The sequence below is a fragment of the Podarcis pityusensis genome (assembly GCF_964106645.2).
Source record: "Podarcis pityusensis genome assembly, chromosome: 5".
Classification (NCBI taxonomy): domain Eukaryota; kingdom Metazoa; phylum Chordata; class Lepidosauria; order Squamata; family Lacertidae; genus Podarcis; species Podarcis pityusensis.
Window position 1 is genome coordinate 81,927,705 of NC_138032.1, and position 13,315 is coordinate 81,941,019.

Consider the following 13,315-nt stretch of genomic DNA (forward strand, 5'->3'; position numbering starts at 1 on the left):
TTTAACGATGTAAGTGTGTGCGGGAGGCGTGGGGGAGTCCAAAGTAACGATGAAAAGATGTCAAATAATCAATGTTATTTGTTTAAATATGTTTATGTATTGAAAAACTTGAATAAATATATATTTAAAAAAATAAAAATAAAAGACTCACCCTGTACAAGCAGGGACTATTATTCACATGGCATTGGACCCTATAAAAATGATCAAATGTGCTCTTCAGAAACTCAGTTATTGTATTTAGAACAAAACATGCCAATGCAGCACAATGAAAATAAGGGAAACACATTTGATTTATTTTAACCACTTATCAAAATAATGGCTTTACAATGAAGACTACAGCTTTTATGTGACCTTTGGCCATGTCCTCCAACTCACAGCTGTGATCAGATCAGCAGAACCTCCAGAATCCAAAAGTAGCCTCAGTTCATACACACTATATCATATGTGTATTATTTCTGAGTTGCCCCAACATTCCTTTAAAACAGAAGTTAAAGATGAATAGTAAGACGTTTAGTGGCATTATTTTTCTTTTCTTTTATACCAAACCTTTATTTCCAGCTACACCCTATTCTAAAGAGCTTACAATTCAAGAAATAAATTGTTTTTGTCACCTCTGCTTCAATACGAAAGACCTTTGATGAATTAAAGAGGGCACTCATTAGTGTGCAATTATCTGTGTCCAACACTAGCTTGCCATAAAACAATGATAGAGAAGAGAATGGGAAACCAAGATATGTGATAACCTATAAATGGTAATGAAATTTTCCTATTCTACGTTAACTAGTCAGCACAATTGCATGACTCTTATTAATCTGAACTGCCCTCCAGTACCCACTTTTCCTAATTAACAATAAAGATTCACAACATGAATAACACTGAGACTGATGGATGGCTAGTTCATTCCTGTTGCAATTTGAAAACTAAAAGCTAAACATCTGCCGGGGAAGCGGATGTGTAGAAATAATTCCACTTTTGAATTAATACTCCCCCCACTTAGACTGCATCTACTGTTATAACATGCATACTTTCTGTGTCAGATTTGGTTTATCAGTATAGAAGGTGCCACAAAACTCTTGGTTAAAAACATCTGATTTAGTTTTCATGTTCATATTATCTTAGTGGAAGCAGTGTTTTCTTCTTAGTTTCAACCTAACCTCTGTCTTCCTGGAAAAAAACAGTTGAGAAAACATCACTTTTTCAAGTGCTGCATTCTTTATACCATCATTCTTAACTTACAGGGCAAGCAAAGTAGAGGAGAAAGAGTGTTGGTTGAATTTCAGTGTGAGTTGCATAGCATTATAGAAGTGACATATTTAAGCTTGTCTATAAATCAGCGCTGCAAATTACTCAACAAAAGTTACTAGCTCACAAGTCCTACTGTCCAGTCCGCTTATATATAATTCTTAGGTCACTTGGGGTCTAACAGAACCAACATTTGCAAAGCTTGCTATTTTGCCTGCTTAACAGAAGTCAGTTCTTAATTCTTTTTTTTTTTAAAGCAATTTATTAAATTTTACAATAAAAATAGACATAATAAACAATGTAACATCATTCTTAACATATTTTCACATTTTCTTTGGACTTCCTCACATCTCCCGCTCCCATTTTCATCGTTGAAACATTTTTTCAGCAATTTATCATCTTATTTAAAATCTTATATCCCTTCTATATTTCAAAATCATATAATTCTCAAAAGGAGCTAAGTTTTCACAGTCTTACTTATTTTCTTAAAAAAAAAAACTTCTAAATTTAGTGGTGCTCAGTTGTTTTAGTCTAGCATCTTATTTAGCATTCGCTCAAATTACAATGCTTTTGTAAATAGTTCTTAAATTTCTTCCAGTCCTCCTCGATCCTCTCTTCTCCCAGGTCACGGATTCTGCCAGTCATTTCAGCCAGTTCCATGTAGTCTATCAGTTGTATCTGCCATTCTTCCAGTGTGGGTAGATCTTGAATTTTCCAGTGTTTTGCGAGAAGTATCCTTGCTGCTGTTGTTGCATACATAAAAAATGTCTGGTCCTTCTTTGCCACCCCTTGGCCGACAATACCCAAAAGGAAAGCCTCTGGTTTCTTAGTGAAGGTATATTTAAATACCTTTTTCAGTTCATTATAAATCATTTCCCAGAACGCCTTCACTTTAGGGCAAGTCCACCAGAGGTGGAAGAACGTTCCCTCGCACTCTTTACATTTCCAACACTTATTATCAGACAGGTGGTAAATTTTAGCAATTTTGACTGGGGTCATATACCATCTATAAATCATTTTCATTACATTTTCTTTCAGGGCGTTACATGCAGTAAATTTCAATCCATAACTCCACAACCTCTCCCAGTCCTCAAACATGATATTATGCCCAATGTCCTGTGCCCACCTTATCATAGCCGGTTTAACCGTTTCGTCTTGTGTATTCCATTTCAGCAGCAAGTTATACATCCTTGAAAGTACCTTAATCTTTGGTTCTAACAATTCTGTTTCTAGTTTCGATTTCTCCACCTGGAACCCTAATTTCTTATCATTTTTAAAAACTTCTTTGATCTGAGCGTAATGTAACCAATCTCGCACTTTGTCTTTCATTTTCTCTAGACTCTGCAATTTCCATTTGTCTCCATCCTTTTCTAGTATTTCCCAATATTTTGGCCATTTAGCCTCCATATTGGGTCTTTTTCGGGCCTTGGCTTCCAAAGGTGAAAGCCACCTTGGTGTTTTATTTTCCAGCAAGTCTTTATATTTTGACCAGACATTAAACAATGATTTTCTGACAATATGGTTCTTAAAGGCCTTGTTTGCTTTAACCTTGTCATACCATAAATATGCATGCCATCCAAAGGTATTGTTAAACCCTTCCAAATCTAACACATCAGTGTCTTCAAGAAGTAGCCAGTCTTTTAGCCAGCAAAACGCTGCGGCTTCGTAATACAACTTTAAGTCTGGCAGGGCAAAGCCCCCTCTTTGTTTTGCATCGGTTAATATCTTAAACTTAATTCTGGGCTTTTTGCCCTGCCAGACAAACTTGGAAATATCTCTCTGCCACTTCTGAAAGCACTCCGTTTTGTCCAAAACCTGAAGTGTTTGAAATAAGAACAACATCCTTGGCAATACATTCATCTTGATAGCAGCAATTCGGCCTAACAAAGAAAGTTTCAATTTTGACCAACTATCTAAGTCTCTCTTAATTTCTGTCCAACATTTTTCATAATTATCCTTAAATAGACTTAGATTTTTTGTTGTTATGTTTACCCCTAGGTATTTTACTTTTTTCACCACATTAAGTTCCATCTCATTCTGAAACCGTTCTGACTCTGTATTAGTCAAGTTTTTCCCCAAAACCTTAGTTTTCTGTTTATTTAATTTAAATCCAGCCACCCGACCAAAGTCATTAATCAGTTGTAATACTCTTTTCGTACTGGGCTCTGGCTTCTGCAAGGTCAAAACCAGGTCATCTGCAAAAGCTTTTAATTTATATTGTTTCTGACCGACCTGAATTCCTTCCACCAACTGATTCCTTCTAATCATGTTCAATAGCACTTCCAGAACCGAAATAAATAGCAAAGGGGAGATAGGGCAACCTTGTCGTGTCCCTTTTTCAATTTTAAACTCTTCCGTAACCACATTATTAACTATCAGTTTAGCTTTCTGTTCTGAATATATCGCCTCAATCCCATTCTCAAAACCCCGTCCCACTCCCATCTCTTTTAAATTTCCCATCATAAATTTCCAGGAAATATTGTCAAAGGCCTTCTCCGCATCTATAAAAATTAAAACTGCTTTTGTATTTATATCTGTTTGCAAAAGTTCCAAAATGTCAATAATGTTCCTTGTATTAGCAAACAGATGTCTTCCTGGGAGAAAGCCAGCCTGGTCCTTATGAATTACTTCATTTAAAACTTTTTTAAATCTATTTGCCAAAATGTCTGCAAATATTTTGTAATCCACATTTAAGAGAGAGATGGGACGGTAGTTCTTAAGTTGTGTCTTTTCAGCTTCCGACTTTGGTATTAATGTGATAAACGCTTCCTTCCACGACTCCGGTGCCCTCCTCCCCTCCATAATTTCATTGCTGACCTCCATCAAAGGTTGTATCAAGTAGTCTTTCAATGTCTTATAGTACTTGGAGGTCAGCCCATCTGGTCCTGGAGATTTGCCAAGTTGCATGTTCTGGATAGCTTGTTCGATCTCCTGTCGTGTTATTTTAGAATTCAGGATTGTCCTATTTTCTTGTGACAATTTAGATAATCCATTTTTTGCCAAAAATTGTTTAATCTCAACATCATCTTGCGGCCCTTGAGTGTATAGTTTTTTGAAGTATCTCTGGAAACACTTTCTAATGTCCACTGGATTCTGAATGTTTTTTCCATCAACCTCTAAGTTTGTAACAGTATTTAATCTTTGTCTTCTCTTCAACTGCCAAGCTAGCAGTTTTCCACATTTATTCGCCGACTCAAACGTTTTTTGTTTCATTAATTTAACCTTCCATTCAATTTCCTGATTTATCAATTTAGAATATTGTGTTTGATAGAGTTTAATTTCTCTCAGAGTTGGCTGTGACTTCGGATTCACTCTTAGTTTCTTCTCTAATTCTTTTATTTTATCCAAAATCTTATCTTTTTTCTCATTTTGTGTTCTTTTCTTCACTGCATTCTGTTGTATCAAGAATCCCCTCATTACAGCTTTGCTTGCGTCCCAGATTATTCTTTTTTCCACCATATTATTCATGTTTATCTCAAAATAGTCCTTCAAAACTTTTTGGGCCTTCTTGGTAATTTCCTGATCTCTAAACAAATTGTCATTCATCTTCCATCTAAAGGATCCAGTTGGTAATAGTGTCATATCCATCTTTACTGCATTATGGTCGGAGCAGGTCTTTGGGCAGATTTCCACTTTTCTGACCTTAGGTGCCAGGCCTCTAGAAATCCATATTTGGTCGATTCTTGTCCAGGTCAGTTGGGCTTCAGAAAAGAATGTTCCCTCTCTTCCTAGTGGGTTCTTTGTCCTCCAAATATCAATCAAATCCATATTGTCAGTCATTTCAAAAAAGGTTTTAGGTAGTCTGCCGTCTTTTGTAACATTTTGACTTTGTGACTTGTCCATGTTAGTTGATACGACCCCATTCATATCTCCCATCATTATGATGTTGTTGTAGTCTAGATAGTCCAGCATTGTCTCCTGCAACTTCTTGTAGAATTCCGATTTCCCTTCATTAGGTGCATAGATTCCTAATATCAGCAGTTTCTCTCCTTGATATTGTATCTCAATAGCCAAAATTCTTCCATGTTCATCTTTAAATAGGAATTTAGGTGACAGGCTCTCTTTTGCATATATCACCACGCCTCTCTTCTTAACTTTGTCCGACGATACAAATTCCTGGCCCAATCTTTTATTTATTAACACTTTTCTGTGGAGCCTCGTCACATGTGTTTCTTGTAAACAAATAATGTCCAATTGTTCTTTTTTTAATATATGAAATATTTTCTTCCTTTTTTCCGGAATGTTACAACCATTAATATTCCAGCTCAACAGTTGCAGAGACATCCTGAACTATCTGGTTATTTTTCAAGGGGTGGTATCTTCTCAGGGTCTTCAGGTTCCACAGATGCTGATGTTGGTATTGGCGTTGCCTCAGGCCCAGAAGGTAGTTCAATTCTTTTTTGAAGGTCCTCTCCGTGTGTAGACAGGAATTTGTCTCTCTCTTCCAGTGTTCTCACTTTGACCTTTCTCCCTCTAAAGGTAAAAGATAATCCTTGAGGAAATTCCCACCTGAATGGAATTGCGTTGCTCCTTAATAGTTTAACAAGTTCAGAATAGGCGGTTCTAAGGTCAAGCAGTAGTCTTGGGATATCTTTATAAATTTCAATTCTTCTATCCAACACCTCCAGTGATTTTACAAAGTGTAGTCCCAAAATCTTATCCCTTTCCTCCTTTGATCTCAATGTTATCAAACAGTCTCTGGGCCTCTCCTTCTTTATGAATCTTCCAAGTCTGAAAGCTGACACAATTTTAAAGTCCTTTTCTTCCAAGTTCCAGAACTTGGAGAATTCTTTGGTCAAAAACTCAGTTAGATTTCCTTCTTCTGCCTCTTGTAGTGATCTAATCCTTAAGTTGTTCTCCCGGTTTCGCAGTTCTATCATCGAGAGATAAATCTGGTGTTCCCCAACTTGTTTAGTGAGTGGTCTTACCTCTTGCTCTAAATTTTCAAATCTTTGTCTGGTGTCCTCAGTCAATTTCCGATTTTCTGCTGAGGCCTCCGTTAGCTGTCCAATTGCTTGTGCATTCTGTGCCACTTGTGTGGTTAATTTATTTAGACATTCTGTATTTTTATCAATCTTTGCTGATTGCGCATCTGCTTTCTTGTCCAAAGCTTCCAATTTTTCAAAGATTTTGTCTAGTACAGAAGCAGATGCTCCTGAGGCCATATCTTCCAGTTGTAACTGCTCTGCTTCGCCCTCACCCTCCACTTCTGAGGGCAAAGTAGGCACAGATGATCTGCGTGTCTGTGAAGCTGAGGTTAGAGTTGTTAGAGTTGTTTGTTTAGCTCTCCCTCTTTTTCTTGTGCCACTCATTCCAACGTTATCTGTCAGTCAAGGTCACACTGAGTTGTTCCCATGGGAATGGAAAGGTCCAGAGCAAGCAAACAGCAAAGGAATCGAAAGTAAAAAGTGTATGTAAAATCACTGTTATAATCCAATCCTCTAGAGGGAGCTTAATCTGTCTTTCAGAGTCTAATTTAATGTCCAAGAACCTTCAAATACAAATGTTTAGCAGAGTTTATAAATGGTCACCTTGTTGCAGACAGTGCTTATTTATCTCCAAAAAGAATGTTTCAAATTTAAAAGGTCTCAATACCCTCAGATTGTTTCAAGTTCCAATATACAGTATCCAAATCTGCAGTACTGACAGCTCCCTTAGTACTCAGGCAGCTCCTGACTCTGGGTTTCACCTTTTAATTTGTAATCCAATAAGAGGAGGAAAGTCAAGTGCAAATAGAAATCCCAAATCTTTAACTTAAAGTCTTTACTTTAAAATGCAAGTTCAAATAGATGCTTAGATCTGTAAAACTTAAAGTCTCTTTCTTTCAGCCTCCACTCCTCCAGCTGATTGCTTTTTTTTCAAGTTCAATGGCTGCGGAAGACGGACTTCCTGCTTCCACGTCTCTCCGCTCACAGCCAAGTTCAAGCCAATTCAAGTTTCCCTTTTAAAATCTCAAATTTCAAGTGATTCAGTCTTTTACTCACAAATTAGTTGCTTTTTCGTCCGGATCCGTAATTTAGCAGGAAAAGGGATCAGCGCTCACCGACAGTAGCAGCGCGGCTTCGCTCCTCAGGCTGTGAAACAGCTCACAGCGCCGCAACCCCCCTCCGTGTTCCGGAGCCCCTTACGGGGTTCCTTCTACACTTGGAGGGTCGCTCTTGGCGCCCACCGAGCCTCAGGACCCCAGGCTCTTGCCGCCTGGGGTTTTCCGAAGTGGGTCTCCGCTTCGAGTTCTTAATTCTTAATAGCAAGTGGCTATGTATAAGCCTGCTATAAATTCAGGTAACACAATGCAAAAGGTTTAACAACTTAATCTCTCCTATTTAATCAACAGATTAAACTTTATTTATGACAAGGAAATCACTCTGGATAACATTTCTGTGGTGGTCTCTTTGAGAAATCAGGACAAACGTATTTTCAGTTCTGTGCAGGGGTGCCAACTTGAATAAAATACTGAAAGGGGGGGGGAGGTAAGTCTGCCCAGCATAATCAATCACATGATATGGTGCATGCATGCCATCTGAATCGCAATGCCCATCAACTAGGGGGGGTAGCCCCCTCAAATATTTTATTGGGGAGGGGGCTAAGACCCCCTTGGCCCCTAGGTGTAGGCTCCTATGGTTTTGTGTGCTAGCCTTCAAATTACTCTCTCTTCTTCAGTGATGAAGCAGTACAGTGGTACCTTGGTTTAAGAACAGTTTAGTTTATGAACAACTTGGATTAAGAATGCTGCAAACCTGGAAGTAGGTGTTTTGATTTGTAAACTTTGCCTTGGAATAAGAACATGTTTCGCTTCCTGCTGAGTGTGTTCCATTTGTAAATTGAGTCCCCCGCTGCTATGGGAAAGCACGTCTTGGTTTAAGAACGCTTTGGTTTAAGAACGGACTTCCAGAACGGATTAAGTTCGTAAACCAAGGTACCACTGTAACGCTGAATTCAGCCTTCCTAGTTACATTCACAGAAACGTTTCTAGGAAGATTTTTCAAAGACAAAGGGGGGAAAGGGGGAAGTTTAAGTCTCTCCATTCTTCCCCCAACTCCTTTCCGCAGCTCTGACATTCTAGGGGAATTAGCAATTCCTCGACTGCTTCATTAAAAATAAAGCAGATTTGAACACCAGGAGGTGAGCAGAAAAACATCCATGCCTGAGTTTTCTAAATCAAGAGAATCCTTAAACATCCTCACTAAAGCACAAACAAGGGTCTTTCCCCTGCCCCTATTCTAGCTTGCTGTTTTACAAGCTTGGGCTTCTTTTAGGGATGCAGAAAACATTGTAGTATCACCATCAGTTTGCTTAAAAGATTTATATATCAATCTTTAGATGTGCTTCTGGGATATGTTACAAAAAAAGGATAAAATACAAAAATATAAATGAACTATGCTAAAACAACATTAAAAAGCCAGGGAGGGGGTGCTTTGCCCAGCATCAAAAGGCAGAACAGGCAAACTTCTCTGGAGGCAGAGGCACACGGTGGAGAACCACCAAGGACAGCTTCAATACGTAGGCAAGTTGATAGTGAAGCAAAGCTTCCTTCAGGCAAAAAGGTGGGGTATAAATATAATGATGATTATGATGATGCCAGACTATAAAAAGGCTTTAAAGGTAGAGACTAGCACTATAAATTGCACTCAGAAGCAGATTAGTAGCCAGTGAAGTTCTTTATGCAGTGGTGTAATAGGTTCAAAATGATCACTTGGAAGTGGAAAAATAGAAGCGGCTTTCTTAATCGAATGCAGCTTTCAAATAGTCTTCAAGGGTAGCCCCATGGGCAGCCCATTATAGTAGTCAATCTGAGATGTTTCAAGGGCATGGATAACTGTGGTCAGGTTGTCATGACGATCAACCCAACTCCTCTCCACACAAAGCATTATGATGTCACAATGTACATAATACATCTTATAATATATATGGGATTATATGGCGTATTTGGTTGGCAATGTAATATGCTTCTATGTTGGGGATTCCCCATCCTCCTTCTGAGGTGGGGAGGTGCAGGTATTTGGGGCTTATTCTTGGTTTTTTATGTGAGAAGATAAGAGAGTGTAGTTTTCTCTGCCAACTGTGGAGTTGGGTTGAGGGGATCCAGATTGGGAGGGTTTGGAATAGGTAGGTTATTTTGATCATTTTGATCATGGCTATTTTGTCTGAGTGAAATTCATGTTATTCCATCTCTTTAGGTCTGTTAATTTGTCGCCACAGGGGCTTGTAGTTGTGGAGGTACAATTTATTGAGGTTTCTGGTTATTTGTACCCCTAGGTATCTGAACTTGGTGTGGCAAAGTTTTATTTTGGTGACCTTAGTGAGTTCTTTTTGGGTGTGAGGAGGGGTGTTGAAGCACATAGCTTCTGACTTTGTAAAATTTACCTGTAGGCCCGACACCATTGCAAATGTGTTGAGTTCTCTGATTAGGGAGGTTGTTGTTTATGGGGTCTGGTGTTGTGACCATTAGGTCGTCTGCAAAGAGCCCTAATTTATAGGTTCTGCCTTTTATTTTCACTCCCTTGATGTCTGTGGCTGTTCGGATTCAGATTGCTAAGGGTTCCAGAGCCAGGATAAATAAGAAGGGAGACAGTGGGCACCCTTGTTTTGTGCCTCTTTCGATAGCTATAGTATTAGAATCCATATTGTTAGTTCTGCATTTTGCTGAGGCTTGGGAGTATATTTGTTTGAGGATTTCTAGGAAGTTGGGGCCATATTTCATGTTAGTTAGTACTGCTGATACGTATTTCCACTCTAAGCAATTGAAGATGTGCTGTTGAGTCATTCTGCTCAAAGGAAACCTGCAGCTACTGTCAACTGCCTTGTGGTCAAAAAATAAAATAAAAATGGCTCTCACACTCACAAACTTGCTGAGAAAAACAACAACAACCAGGACAAAAGGACATTTAAACACATGGGTTCCAGGTGATTGAATATTGGGGGGGCACAGAAAATTAAATGGCAGCCCCCTCTAGCCTCCACCCACCCCGGCTACAGACCTGACTGCATCATGGATTCTTCCCATGTGACCTAGAACCACTGATGTCACAAACAAGTGCATGGAAGACAAGACATGGCAGAGCAGCAGCTGCCTCCTTCCCTTGGTCCACCTCTCTAAGTGTTGTCTATGCTAACTGGCAGTGGCTCTCCAGGGTGACAGACAGGTGCCTTTGCAGCCTAACCTGGAAAGAGGTTTGAACTGTATGCAAGGTATGTACTCTGCCAGTGAGCTACAGCCCTTCTGTCTCCTAAAGTTAATTAAATGCACCATCTTTGCAACCATGGCGCTGCATTCTAACTCAATTAAACTAGTGGGAAAGTTGGCAGCAGTTGCCGAACGAATGCTCCATTTGCTGCTTTATGAGATCAGAACCCTTAAAGTGCACTTATAAAATAGTCTGCTCTCATTATTCTACACTTAGAAGAGAGGCAGTCTTACAAATTAAGACTGGGAGAGACAACTGGCAGCTCAGGAGCCAAGTCTAGGCCCCAAGCACGGTCCCTGAACCCCAAACCCTGTTCCTTATGCATCTTAGCCGCTTCCTTCCAAGCCAAGGTAAAGGCAAGGGGCTTTTTAATCTTCTCCACCAGTGTGGACAGCAACAGATGTTCTCGCAACGTTGTCTCTTTATTATCCATCCCACCTGCTGGCTCCGGTGCTGGATGATCCAAGGCGTCAGGCAAATGAGAGCAGCTGCAGAGAGGGTTAATGGGCCCTTTGCCCTTAGCTTGGATGGGAGTCAGTCAGTGGCCAAAACCAATGCTGTTGGTCCTTGCTTGATCCAAATATGGAACCTGTTAAACATTAGTTGCCAACTAAGGCAGTGTTTCTCAGACTTGGATCTCTAGCTCGACTACAACTCCCACCATTCCTAGCTAGCACAACCAGTGGTCAGGGATGATGAGAGTTGTAGCCCAACAACAGCTGGAGACCCAAGTTTGAGAAACACAGAACTAAGATTTAAAACTCAACATATATATATTTCTTTTTCACAAGAGGGTGAAATGATTATAAGTTGAGAGATCCAAGCTGAGAATCTAGTATGGACAAGCAGAATGTGAAAAAGAAAAGGGCAATGGGAGTAGCATGACAAGGGAAGCTGAAGAGAGGTTTTCAGGCCTGAAAAAAGAAGGGGGAAGGATGAGCAGACTCTGCAAGCTGAAATTCCAACTCCATTCCCAGAAAGTTCAGAATTCAATTTCTCCCTAGTGCTGATCCCATCATAATGAAAGAATAGCTTGCAAATGAAGATAGAAGAAGTGGGTCTGATGCAAGCTGACAACAGTTAACTACACAAAGCAAATCAGCCCACCATTTTTTCCTCATTTCTGCAGGGGCAAAAACTGCTTTTCCACACTGCAGCCTGCAAGGGTTCCCTTTATATTTTCAAATAGAAAACTGATCACTTGGCTGCAGCTTTCTCTGGTTCCCTCATCACATCACCATATTGCTAGGAAAATGTCTCTTAACCTAACTCTCCTGCTAATCAAGAGTTTAATAACCGCTAATTACAAAACTCTCAGTGAATCTCATAAATGGTAGAAAGAGACAAGTGCATACCCCCCCTGCTGGTGTCAGAACGAATTTTTCCTCATTTAATTTTGCAAGCTTTTCAGTTACCGAAAAAATGGCAACCAGCTGCTAACTCATATTGTTCTGTTTTAAGGCACTTGAGTGTGCTTGAAATTATCTGAATATTTATTGTCTTCTCACGTTTCTACAATATCTCAAAGCAACATGCAATCAAATTAAACACATGTAAAAAGAACAAAAACACACGTAAAAAGAAAACTAAAAATACCAGCACTAAACCAGAATAAATGAAAGGTGGCAACAGAAATATTTGCAAATAAAGTTTGCAGGCTGGATGGTAATTTCAGTTTTCCTTTTGACAACAAATAAAAATTTAAATGTTGAACAAGAAATAAATCAGAAACTTTTATCTAATAATAACTTGAGGTATAATCATTAAATAACCCAATGTAGAAAAAACACTCTAGAGCATTGAACACATAACAAAGATTTAAGTAGATAAGGGAATTATGTTACATACATTTCATTTTGAATAAGGTTTCTAAAGAGAAGTCCTAGATATGGTTCCTTAGAGTCAGAGTTTTCTAACATATCCTTGCCCCAATATTCAGAGGCAAATGTGGCCATTCATTAAAAAAACCAAAAAGAACTGGTAACGATGTGTCTTTAGCTATAAGACAAATTGTTAAGTTTTGTTTGTTTCTTTGTTTCCATATTTTGTTACAAAAAGAATGTGTTTCCAAAAAACGTTTTTATGCCTATAAATGGTATTAGTAACACTCAAGAGGCAGGGATACTGTAAATGGAGGTGAGGCTTGAGAATCCAGGTTGCTTCTACACTAAAACTTTTTTCTTTGCACATTATGCCCTTTTTGTTTCTGCATTGTTCTCAGAGCAGCTGGGGAATTAGTGATGAATTGTTCTTTAATTAGTCAGCTTTTGTTGGTGGGGAAGTGCCTTACTAGTTTCCATTTATATTTATTTTTCTTTGAAACCAAACAAGCATTAACAACAATAACACCAACAATATTATTTCATTTATGAATCACTTCTCACGAGGCATCCCAAAATGATTTACAATATAATTAAAACATGCATAAAACTGTATAACACACACACACACATATAATAATGCAAGAATATCAGGAACTAAAGCCAACAGTCCATCCTATACCTCCTGCAAGGAACGGAAGTTGATGAATTAAGGGGCAATTATGGGGCAATCCCCAAGTTACAATGAACAGGAAGAAATAACAGAAGTGGAAGCTACAAGAAGAAAATGTTCAATTAAAGGCTCACTAGGCCTTACTAGTACTCTGCCTCTTCCCACTAGACAGGCTAGTGTTTAAATAGTGATTTATATTATATTATATTATATTTATTTTTTAAACAGATCTGAAAAACCATGGATAAACAACACATCAAACACTGAACTGCAGTGATTTGGCAATAGCAGCTTACAAGGCCAGAACAAACGTAGCTTCAGCAGTAAAGATGTGTAATGTACACACCATTTCTGTGTGGAGATATTACAGTTGGGTGTGAGAGAATAGTGGCTTT

General features: G+C 38.8%; 1 protein-coding gene and 1 long non-coding RNA gene across 14 annotated transcripts in view; one reads left to right on the plus strand and one right to left on the minus strand.

Moving 5' to 3' along the window:
• ZMIZ1 (zinc finger MIZ-type containing 1) overlaps positions 1-13,315 on the minus strand; it is a 386,929-nt gene that overhangs the window by 131,470 nt on the left and 242,144 nt on the right. The window lies entirely within an intron of this gene.
• LOC308478282 lies at positions 9,992-13,268 on the plus strand. The gene is made up of 2 exons (XR_013987017.1): positions 9,992-10,431; positions 13,149-13,268. It is a non-coding gene; the product is annotated as an uncharacterized lncRNA (long non-coding RNA).